The sequence below is a fragment of the Ranitomeya variabilis genome, chromosome 7, assembly GCF_051348905.1.
Source record: "Ranitomeya variabilis isolate aRanVar5 chromosome 7, aRanVar5.hap1, whole genome shotgun sequence".
NCBI classification, from domain to species: Eukaryota; Metazoa; Chordata; class Amphibia; order Anura; family Dendrobatidae; genus Ranitomeya; species Ranitomeya variabilis.
Genome location: NC_135238.1, coordinates 66,474,967 through 66,487,949, shown reverse-complemented (window position 1 = coordinate 66,487,949; position 12,983 = coordinate 66,474,967).

Here is a 12,983-nt window from a genome sequence, read left to right as displayed (position 1 = left end):
ACAGGGCACAGCGTCTTGTTTCCATGCAACTTTGTGCAGTAACAGAGGTTGCTTAAACTGCCTTATAGTGCCGTCATTTGCTAGCAGCAGGTTCCTCCTGCACGGTGGACCCCGGGCTGCGAACGAACCAATAATAACATCTATATTTACTCAGTGCGTTCCGCTAGCCCTAATACTCAGTAAATTGAATATTAAAATAAATGGTGTATTTCAAAACTTCAACTCATCAGTAAAAAGTAAGCCCTCCTATGGCTTTGTGGGTGGAAAAATAAAATAGTTATGACTCTGAAAAAAAAAGAGAGGGAAAAATCAAAAGCAAAAATGAAAAATCTCCCCAAAAGGGTTGAACACCGGATTGAGTAAATGGTACAACATATAGGGCATTGATTATTTGAACACCAATTCTGAGTTCTCGATTTGGGCTCATGCAAATGATCGTATTTTCAGTCCGAGTGCTATCTGTTAAAAAAACGGACCTCACTCAAACTAATTTTATTCTATGGGGCAGTGCAGATAATGATTTTTTTCACTGACTGAATCTGTGAGTGAATAAATCGAAGCATGTACAATTTTCCTGCAGAAACCGAATGAGATTCACCCATTCAAGTTTATGCGTGCGAGAAAAAAAATCAGATGCCATTTTATAGCATCCAATTGGATGGATACATTGCATTTCTGTAACATAGGAAACTGTTAGTGGTCTTGTAAATGATTAATGGCTAAAGGCCCCGTCTCACATAGCGAGATCGCTAGCGAGATCGCTGCTGAGTCACAAGTTTTGTGACGCAACAGCGACCTCCATAGCGATCTCGCTATGTGTGACACGTACCAGCGATCAGGCCCCTGCTGCGAGATCGCTGGTCGTGTCGGAATGGCCTGGACCTTTTTTTGGTCGTTGAGGCCCCGCTGACATTGCTGAATCGGTGTGTGTGACACCGATCCAGCGATGTCTTCACTGGTAACCAGGGTAAACATCGGGTTACTAAGCGCAGGGCCGCGCTTAGTAACCCGATGTTTACCCTGGTTACCAGCGTAAATGTAAAAAAAAAAAAACAATACATACTCGCCTTCTGATGTCCGTCAGGTCCCTTGCCGTCTGCTTCCTGCTCTCACTGACTGCCGGCCGTACAGTGAGAAGTGAGAGCACAGCAGTGACGTCACCGCTGCGCTCTGCTCTCAGTGTACGGCGGCTCAGTCAGTGAAAGCAGGAAGCAGACGGCAAGGGACCTGGACACCGAAAGGCGAGTATGTACTGTTTGTTTTTTTTGGTAACCAGGGTAAACATCGGGTTACTAAGCGCGGCCCTGCGCTTAGTAACCCGATGTTTACCCTGGTTACCCGGGTGCTGCAGGGGGACTTCGGCATCGTTGAAGACAGTTTCAACGATGCCGAAGTCGTTCCCCTGATCGTTGGTCGCTGGGGAGAGCGGTCTGTGTGACAGCTCCCCAGCGACCACACAGCGACTTACCAACGATCACGGCCAGGTCATATCGCTGGTCGTGATCGTTGGTAAATCGCTAAGTGAGACGGGGCCTTAAGGTAAAAAAAGTAAACAGATTGTGTACAGACTGCATACCGATTTGCACACAGATAACAAGTCCAGAAAAAATTGTCCCAGTTTTCTGGATGTAATTTTTGAACGGTGAATGATATCCTTGTGATCCAGATAGTCATATGACGCAAAAACATTAATAAATAACATTTTCCTCATGTCAGATTTACATCAGCACCATTTGTAAAATGTTCTTTTATTTTGTTAGCATTTTAGAAGGTTTAAAAATGTAATTTTTCAAGGAAAAGTACAAAATTTATTGTTTTAGGGACCTGTTCAGTTTTGATCTGACTTTGGGGGTCTTATATGTTGGAAACCCCCAAAAGTAATACTATTTTAAAGGGAACCTGTCACCCCGTTTTTTGAAGATGAGCTAAAAAAAGCGTTAAATAGGGGCAGAGCTGGGCGTTACATTAGTGTCTTTTGTGTGCCTTTATTACCCACCTATGCTGCTGAAATACCTTTGTAAAGTCGGCGTTTTCTGCTGTCACTCACGCTGGTCTGGTCCTATGGGTGTGGTGACAGCGCTGTTTCTCCCCCAGATCAGGCTCATCATTCCGTTGGTGGCGTAGTGGTGTGCGCATGTCCAACAGAGAATATCCACTGCCCAGGAGATGAAAAAGAGCGCGATCTGCGCTATTCAGCCGTTTACCGGTGGGCACGGCCATCTTTCTGTGGCCGCGCGTGCGCAGATGGAGCGCTCTGCTGCCCGGGGCTTCAGGAAAATGGCCGCCGCGATCTCCATCTGCGCACGCGCGGAATCCCGCGGCCATTTTCCTGAAGTTCCGGGCAGCAGAGCGCTCCATCTGCGCACGCGCGGCCACAGGAAAGATGGCCGCGCCCACCGGTAAATGGCTGAATAGCGCAGATCGCGCTCTTTTTCATCTCTTGGGCAGTGGATATTCTCTGTTGGACATGCGCACACCACTACGCCACCAACGGAATGATGAGCCTGATCTGTGGGAGAAACAGCGCTGTCACCACGCCCATAGGACCAGACCAGCGTGAGTGACAGCAGAAAACGGCGACTTTACAAAGGTATTTCAGCAGCATAGGTGGGTAATAAAGGCACACAAAAGACACTAATGTAACGCCCAGCTCTGCCCCTATTTAACGCTATTTTTAGCTCATCTTCAAAAAACGGGGTGACAGGTTCCCTTTAAAAACATATTCAAAATTGCTGTCAGATAGTTTGTTAACCCTTCAGTTGCTTTTTAGGAGTTAATGCAAAGTGGCATGACTGAAATTAAAATAATAATTTTTATTACCAAACTGTTACTAAGACCATTATATGGCCGTGAATTGCCATGGCCAACATCTGGACCACACAATCATAAGCTAAAGGTGCAGATGGGGTTAAAGAGGAGCAGCATCTAAGGTGTTAAACGGCCATGGTCGATGCCAACACTGATCGTGGGTGATGTAGAAGTTGTCAGCTACAGTGTTCAGCTGACGGCTGCTAGATTGTCACCTGTCTGGGGATGCTATTCTCTTATATCTCAGGTCAGTAAAAAGATGTATTGGTGGTCATTTAGAGGTTACTCATATATCAAATGACTCCCTGAGAAATCCAAGGGGAAACGTACGTTCTAATCCTGGAGTCTTGATTGTCTGGTTAGTTTCTCTTTTTTGCACAAATTTATGTCATTATATGAGATCTGCATTGAATTTTGGTATTTATTTGTTTATGCTATATTTTAGCTTTTGGACAAACACATCACTATATTCTGTTTACCTTTCTCAATGCTATGTTCCTTTATATACATCCATTGAATTATAATATTATTATAAAAAAAAATCATTCCCATATCTATTACATTTTCCATGAACTTTCTTCTATGTAATGATCCCCATGTTGTAAATGTAGTTTTCTTAATATTTGCATAACTCAATAAAAATTATATTTATAGTTAGCGTCTTTGTGGTTATCCAATTGTGTAGCTTCTTTCAGATTAGGATACCCACCACTTACAGTATATGTATTATTTGGTATTTGTTTTGTAGGCTAATATAGCATTTGGGTTCCATTTCATTTTTGTTCAAGGGGGGAATAAGTAAACAAAACAAAAGAGCATTAAAGGTTTTTCAACTGTTTTAATAGTAGAATTTAATAACCACTGCTGCTAAAAAAATACTTCTGGCTGTTGCTGCAAAATTTTTGAAATTTTTGCTTCGTTTATCCATCATATAGAATTTTAGGGTTACTTAAAGTTGTATTATTTGCAAAGGGAGTTTGAGTTAAAAAAAAAGTACGTGCTACGGCAATATTGCTAGCTGTCTCCACAATTTGCTTGCCGTGTGTGCATCTAACAAAAAACGGAGCTTTCTGATTTAGATTTTTTGGTGAAGGAGCAAAACTGTACTTAAAAAAAAATTGAAATGTGAAAGCATTATACACATTCATTTCTTTTTGCATAACTATTTGAATGTTTCAATTTGGCAATGGTACAATTCTGAACTATAGTGTGGGCTCCCGCTGGATTTGAGGCTGTATTCTTTCCTTCTGGCATCTGTTGTTCCATTTTGGCCAAGGGGAATTAATCTGCTTTAACCAAACATTTGAATACAAATTATTAGAGTAAATTGATAAATGTATTAATGCAGGTTTATTTGGAACACCTGTTTAAATTTTCAAATTGGAGACACATACACGCAGCACCAATATTCTGGGCAGGTTGGTGTTGCATTAGTGTTTTGGTTTAATGAGAACAATGCTGTGCATTTGTGGTTGATGCCATAATTTTTCTGGACTGGTTAGATGTTGTATTAATAATAATCTTTATTTATATAGTGCCAACATATTCCGCAACGCATTACAATTCTGAGTTTCATTTACAACAGTCATGAGTAACATAGGTAAAGATAATACAATAATAATAAAGGCTGCATGAGGTTGTCACCAACCAATATTTGTAGTGCTTTTGGGTGCAGTGGAGTTTGATGGAGAATTATGTTCAGATGAATAGTGAATGGGCTATATACTGTATAACAGGACTTTGATTAGGAAATATTATAAGCCGCCCTAAATAGAGCGCCTAAAACTGTGTAAGTTGTGGCTAGTCCTAATTTCTTGTGATAGCGCATTCCAAAGAATTAGCGCAACTCGGGAGAAGTCTTAGGCTATGTGTACATGATGCACTCTTGAAGAGTTTTTGCAGAGTTTTTTTACACGTGTAAATGCTCAAAAAACACACTGGAATACTAAAGCAAGGTAATTCAATGACAATCCTGAAGTGTTGTGCACATGATCAGTAAATTTCTGTCCGTATTTGCCCCGTTTTATTTTCTGCATCATGTCAATTCTTTTTGCGTGTGTCTGCCTCATTTTTGACTCATTGACTTCAATTGAGTCAGTCAAATCTGTAGCAAAAACGCAGGTGTAAAAAAGTTTGCATATTTGCTGCAGATTTGCTGCAGATTTGCTGCCAAATGCTGCGATTTGTCAAAGAGAAATGATGTCAGAAGGAGGAAGATTGTGTGGGCGGAAAATGTGTGTGTCTGTGTGTGTGGGTGGAAAATATGTGCTTGTGTTTTCTTGTGTGGGCGGAGAATATGTGCTTGTGTCTGTCTGTGTGTCTGTCTGTGTCTGTTTGTGTATGTGTGTACCCATGCAACGTGTGCACCCAGGCGTCGTCTGATGGGACTACTACTCACATCTGGCTATGTATTTTGTCACATATAACAGACAGAATGAGCCAATGATGGGAGAATAGTCTCATCATCTGGCGCCTGTGTTCAGTTGTAAAAAACAATCAAATCACTTACATACTCACATACAAAATACATACTAACTGAATGCCTAATCCTCGATACCCATGTCTCCTGCAAACAATCAAAAATAATAAACCAACATATACTCACCTTTCCGCTGTAGTCCATTTAATACTAAGTGTCCCACGGTGATCTCACGTGTAGAATAGTCACATTGGGAGGTGTGACCGTTCTACCCGGCCTCCGGTAATACACTGACAGGAGGTAATCGCTCCTGCAGTGTTTCACTGAGCCGCCTTGAGAGTTCACCAGAGTTCATCAGCTGATCAGCTCCGGTGCTCTCATTTAAGGAACCGCTGTGTGAGAAAGTTCTCACACAGCAATAGTGCCGTAAGTGCGAGCACTGGAGTTGATCAGCTGATGAACTCCAGTGAACTCTCAAGGCAGCTCAGTGATACATGGCAGAGCAATTACCTCCTGTCAGTGTATTGCCGGAGATGGGGTAGAGCGGACACATCTCCCGATGTGACTGTTCTACACGTGAAATCGCCGTGGGACAATCGGTATTAAATGGACTACGTCGGACAGAATAGTATTATATGTTGGTTTATTATTTTTTTATTGTTTTCAGGAGACAAGGACATCAGGAATTAGGTGGTCAGTAAAGTATGGTAAATTTAGATTCAATAAAGGAGTCTGTGTGATTATTTCAAATAAAGGACTTTATTCTGGCTGTGTCTTTATTTACTACGCAATTATAGGATTAGTAATGGATAAGTGTCTTATAGACACCTCTTCATTACTAACCTGTGGGCTTGATGTCACCTGACACTTCAAAGGTGACATCAACCCCACAAATATGAACAACACTTGCCACCACTACGGGGCAAGTAGGAAGAGCGAGGCTAAGTGCCAAAATAGGCGCATCTATAAGATGTACCATTTCTTGAGCAGCTGAGAACTATTGTTTTTAGCCTGGGGGATGCCAATATACATGGCTTTTTCCCAGGCTATTAATATCAGCCCGCAGCTGTCTGCTTAGCCTTTGCTGGTTCGATTTTATAGGGGTACTCCACATCAATTTTTTTCTGGGGTTCCCCTGTAAACTGGCCAGTAAACGCTTAGCAAACAGCTGTGAGCTAATATTAATAGCCCGGAAACCTTTGACAATTTTCTCTCTCCTAGAGTATTAACATCAACCCTCAGACATTGGCTTTCCCTCTGCTGGTTCTGAAAATTATGTGGGAGCCCACACAATTTTTTTAATTTTTTTTTAAAAATAAACAGATATTGCATTTTACGCATATTTCTGACAGTTGCTTTTTTGTTACAGCCCACACAATTTTTTTTTTTAATTTTTTGACAAGTAAACAGATATTGCATTTCACGCAGATTTCTGACAGTTGCTTTTTTGTTTTAGCATATGTAGGTTAATTATGTTAATGCTCCTACATAGGCCGGTGTGTGTCTTTATTTAATAATAATGAGAGTATCTGGCTGAAGAGGTTGAACAAGGAAATGACATCACAATTCTTTTTTTTTTAAATGTATCTTTATTTAGCTCTATGGATTTACAAAAACACATCATAAAATGCATAAAAAATGCATAAAAATGAGCTTATTTTCAGCTGTGTTTTTCTGCCAAATTATGCAGAAACCTTGCAGAAATTTCTGCAATCAAATACGCAACATGTGCACATAGACTTAGAGCTGGGAGTGGCAGGTACGGATTAGTTGGGAAGTTAGTTGAAAGTCGCTTTTGGAGTATAGAGAACTGGTAGGCTGATAAATGGAAATGAGGGAGGAGATGTAGGGGTGTGCCGCACTGTGGATAGCTTTAGATTTAGACCAAGCAGTTTAAATTCGATACTATATTGCATGGGCAGAAAGTACAGATAACCCTGGCTGCTGCATTATGGATGGACTGGATAGGGGAAAGTCCAGTGAGGGGGAGGCTAATTGATAGAGAATTACAGTAGTTAAAGCAGGAGTGGATCAGGGCAACAGTGGGGTTTTTTGTTGTTTCCATGGTGAGAAAGGGGGCTGATTCTAGAGATGTTCTTTTGGTGGAAGCGACAAGACCGACAATAGATTGTATTTAGGAGGTGAAGGAAAGATTGATGTCTAACATAACACCCAGAAAGGGAGCCTGCTGCCTAGGCGTTATTGTGGTGCCACACAAGAGTGAGATGTCAGATTTAGGGAAGTTAGTAGAGGGCAGGAGCAAAAGAAGTTCAGTTATGGAAAGGTTGAGTTTCAAACAGAGAGCAGACATGTTGTTAGAAACTGCAAACAGTCACTGGTGTTCTGTAGTACAGCGGGGAAAAGGTTAGGAGATGAAGGAGATGAAGCGTATAGTTGTGTGTCATCAGCATAAAGATGGTACTGTAAGCCAAATTTGCTGATGATCTGTCCAATTGGGGCTGTGCAAACAGAGAAGAAGGCCATGAGGGACCCCAATAGTGAGAGGAAGAGGAGAATAAGTGGAGTCAGTGAACGATACACTGAAGAAGCGGTCAGAAAGATAGGAAGAGAACCAGGAGAGAGCAGTGTCCTGTATGCATATTGAGTAGAGCATAGAGAATAGGAGGTGGTGGTCAACAGTGTCAAAAGCTGCAGAGAGGGCAAAAAGAATGAGCAGAGAGTAGTCGCTCTTATCTTTTGCTGTCAAAAGGTCATTGGTCACTTTGATGAGTGCAGTTTCGGTAAAATGTAGGGGAGGAAGCCAGACAATGATGGCTCTAGGAGAGAGTGAGTGGAGAGGTAATGGATTGAGTGGGAGTAGACCAAGTTCTTCAAGAGTTTAGAGATAAAGGTGAGATTGGAGACTGGTCTGTAGTTATTTGTGTAGCATGGTAATAAATCTTAGTAAAGGAATTAACAGTTATACTTGTCTCCAAAATGTATATTGAGCCTAAAAACGGCATTGGAGACAAATGTGGTATCATCAGAGAAAAAACATACATGCCACTGCAACAAAAGTGGGACATGCTTGTAGCAACACCATCAGCATTTTTGCCACTATCAATCCTGGCAGTAGTAGCATGAAACACAGGTCACAATAGGCCTACTTTGCTTCTGGCAACCATAAAAATGAGGAGGAAGCAGAATATTGAAATAAATCTCAGATTGCTTGGCTCAGTCAAAGCTGGATGATTTATTCTCCGGCAGTAACACCGTCATCTTAAGTGAGTGTCTATTGAGTTCACATTAGTGATGAGTGAATAGTGAAATATTCAGATTCAGGAAAATCGTCACAAGTAATTTCTAATATCGGTGTATGCGCACCGAAAAAAGAATCAAATACAAGTCAATGGGAAAGCCAATTATTTTTCTGGACCCAACAAACAGGCCTGGGGTCCTCAGAAAAAAGCTGAAATGGATGGGAACAGCATGGAGAAGATTCCTGCATGCCTTTCTGACTCACACAGCGATAGATGAAAAGCTGGCAATTCATCTGCCACGTACAGTAAAATTCCAGCAGGAGCCGACAAGATAAAATAGACAGATTACATACAGTATATACACATAGAATAAATAGATATATACACTGTGTTCCAAATTATTATGCAAATTGGATTTAAGTGTCTTAAAGATTTAATTGTTTTGTTTTTCAAATAAACTTGTGGATGGTATTGTGTCTCAGGGCTCAATGAATCACTGAAATCAATCTTAAACACGTGATAATTAGTTTTCCAGGTGATTCTAATTAAAGGAAAACTACTCAAAAATTATGTTCCAAATTGTTATGCAGGTCACAGGTTTCAAGCAATATGGGAAGTAAAAAAGATCTCTCTGCTGCTGAAAAGCGTTAAATAGTGCAATGCCTTGGACAAGGTATGAAAAAATTAGATATTTCATGAAAACTTAAGAGTGATCATCATACTCTGATGAGATTTGTGACTGAAACAGAGCACAGACATAGTTCATGCAAATAAAGGCATAATGAGGAAGTTTTCTGGCAGACAAATTCATTGGATTAAGAGAGCAGCTGCCAAAATACTATTACAAAGCAGCAAACAGTTATTTGAAGCTGCTGGTGCGTCTGGAGTCCCTCGAACCTCAAGGTGTAGGATCCTTCAAAGGCTTGCTATGGTGCATAAACCTACTATTCGGCCACTCCTAAACAGTGTTCACAAGCAGAAACGGTTGCAGTGGGCCCAGACATACATGAAGACTAATTTTCAAACAGTCTTGTTTAGTGATGAGTGTCGAGCTACTCTGGACGGTCCAGATGGATGGAGTAGTGGATGGTTGGTGGATGGCCACCATGTCCCAACAAGGCTGCGACGTCAGCAAGGAGGTGGAGGAGTCATGTTTTGGGCTGGAATCATGGGGAAACAGCTGGTAGGGCCCTTTAAGGTTCCTGAAGGTGTGAAAATGACCTCAGCAAAGTAAATAGAGTTTCTGACTGACAAATTTCTTCCATGGTCTAAAAAGCAGAAACGTGCCTTCAGGAACAAAATCATCTTCATGCATGACAATGCACCATCTCATGCTGCAAATAATACCTCTGAGTCATTGGCTGCTATGGGCATAAAAGGAGATAAACTCATGATGTGGCCACCATCTTCCCCTGACCTCAACCCTATAGAGAACCTTTGGAGTATCATCAAGCATAAGATCTATGAGGGTAGGAGGCAGTTCACATCAAAACAGCAGCTCTGGGAGGATATTCTGACTTCATGCAAAGAAATACAAGAGGAAACTCTCCAAAAACTCACAAGTTCAATGGATGCAAGAATTGTGAAGGTGATATCAATGAAGGGCTCCTATGTTAACATGTAACTTGGCCTGTTAGGATGTTTTGGAGTTAAATAGCTTTTATGTTCAGTGAATGTGACCTCCTAATGCTGCAAATTCCACAAATGAGCATTTTCAGTTCTTTAAAACATATCAAATGTTTAGAAATACTACTGTGCCTAATAATTTGGAACAGTGCATTTTGAGTTTTTATTCATTTTGGAGATTATACTGTTATCATTGGGAGGTTTCTTCAATAAAATTCGATGTATACTCTAACAGGTGATGACTTTTATTAGACTGACTGTCATTTGCACTGACCATTTAGGAAAATCCGAGAAAAATGTCATTTGCATAATAATTTGGAACATAGTGTACATGTCAGTGACACACACATATGTACAGTATATACAGCTATGGCAAAATTTAAGACAACTGCACAGTTTTCTAAAAATCACCATCTCTACATGTCTGACAGCCACTTCATTCCAGTGTCAGTTGAATTCTAACCAAAGTACACCTCATCCTAATTAATGTGCTTCTGATTAGGTGATCAAGACACATGCAAAGACGCATGAAAGCTGTGACTAAATCATGGTTATTCCACCAAATATTGATTTCTGAACTCTTCCTGAGTTAACACATGAGTTTTGATATTTCAAAATTAATACAAACTTGTTTTCTTTGCATTATTTGAGGTCGGAAAGCACTGTTTCTCTTTTATTATTTTGGTGATTTCTCATTTGCTGAATATATTTATTAGATGAGATAGGTGCGTTCGCAACCCGGGATCCACCGTGCAGGCAGTGGTGAATCTAGGGGGGGCAGCCAGGGCATGTGCCCCGGGCGCAGCCGGCAGGGGGGCGCAGTCGGGCCGCCTAATTTGGCGGTCCGCAGAGTCTCCCCGGCAGCAGCATTCTGCTGCCCATGGTCTGGGAGTCAGCTGTTCTCTGTGCCAACTGTCAAGCTGACAGCCAGCACAGAGAAGCTGCAGAGCGCCGGCTCCCAACATGTGCAGAGGTGGAGGGGGGCCCCTGTAGGGTGGCTGCGGCAGGCAGGGAGAAATCCCTGCAGCTGCACTGCCCAGCGATCTGTCTTCCTGCTTCCTCTCACACAGACGCACCGCTGGATGATGTCATCATTCAGCGGCCGGCTGTGTCAGAGGAAGGCGATGAGATGCTGCGGCAGAGCGCGAGGAGAGGTGAGAGGGGTGTGTGTGTGTGTGTGTGTGTGTGTGTGTGGCGCGCTGCAGGTGAATGTGCAGAGAAGTGAATGGTGTGTGTGGGGGGAGGAGAGGGCAATGATGGGGCTGACGGGGAGAGAGAAATGATGGGGATGGTGGAGGAGGAGAGGGCAATGATGGGGCTGATGGGAAGAGAGCAATGATGGGGATGGTGGAGGAGGAGAGGGCAATGATGGGGCTGACGGGGAGAGAGCAATGATGGGGATGGTGGGGGAGGAGAGGGCAATGATGGGGCTGATGGGGAGAGAGCAATGATGAGGAAGGTGGGGGAGGAGAGGGCAATGATGGGTTTGACGGGGGGCATATGTCCTTGGGGGGCTCCAAAATTAATTTTTGCCCCGGGTGCCAGAAACCTTAGATACACCTCTGCGTGCAGGAAAGAACCTGCTGCTAAGCAAGGCAGTGAAGTAAATTAGAATAAACGAACTTTGTTACTTCACAGAGCCCATAGTAAAGAGAATGCTGTGCCCTGTTTGGCTCACAGGAGACACAGCTACAGAGTTGAGCCGACAGTGGTCATGCAGTCAAACCAAACACGCAGCTCCTCTCTGGTGGAGCTGGAATTCTAATGGCTATTAGCCAGCCCTGAATTCACACATAAGAAACTCCTCGCCGGAGGTGCCTGCATTCTAGGGGCTTATTTCAGCCGGGTCCCTGACTGCATACACACAAAACTCCTCGCCGGAGGTGCCAGCATTCTATGGGCTTATTTCAGCCGGGTCCCTGACCACACGCACGACCACACTGGCGCTGAGCTCGTATATATTTGATACTAGCGCATGGCCGTACGGTCATGAGAACCTTTTATAGCTGCAGCAACTTCAGGACCTTCCCAGAAGGACCAATGGAAGTTGCTGCAGTACCTGAGCATGTGACCCTTGATCTCCATTGAGAGATCTTACCCTGGGCATGCTCAGTGTGCGCAAAGCAGGACTTAGTCCCAGAAAAGCCTGCTCGACGCAGACCAGTGCAGGGTACAAAAGCAGAGCCTGGAGAGGCAGCAGTAACCCTTTGCACAGTACCAGATTCAGTGAGACACTGGGACCGACGTCTCCGCTGAGCATGCTCCACTGTGGCTGATGCAGAATGGGAGACCGCAGCAGACATGTTTTGAGATTCCCCCTCGGGAACTCGACTCCTAACATGTTGTCAGTAGTTTATAGAAAAAAATAACAACGTACAATGTACATTTTATGCAAAAATATACCTATAAAGAGAAAAATCAGGGAAACTGAAAATTTTAATGTGGTCTCTTAATTTTTGCCAGAGCTGTATATACGGTACATATGAACATATATTACATTGATAGAATCTTAAGAAATAGAAAGAAATGCAGCACTCACCCAATCCTGTGTGAACTTATGGTTTATTCCATTAAGTGGAAAACATGGTTACATGCAGTGATACAGGTGTCAAGGGAGTGATTCATGAGAATAGGAGACCTGACGGCCTACGGCCGTTTCACGCCTTTCTGGCACTTTTACGGGTCTACGAGCAATTCAGCAGCCACATACTGTAAAATCACAGCAGGAGCCAACAGCATAGAATAGATGGAATACATGCAGTATATACACATAGAATAGATACATATATAGATATCAGTGACATATATAATTAATACAATGTGTCTGCAGCTTACTTTACATGTATTTAATTATTAAAAGATTTTTTTTTTAAATTGAGTGGGCTCCTGCATAATTTTCTTAACCAGCAGAGGGAAAGCCGATGGCTGGG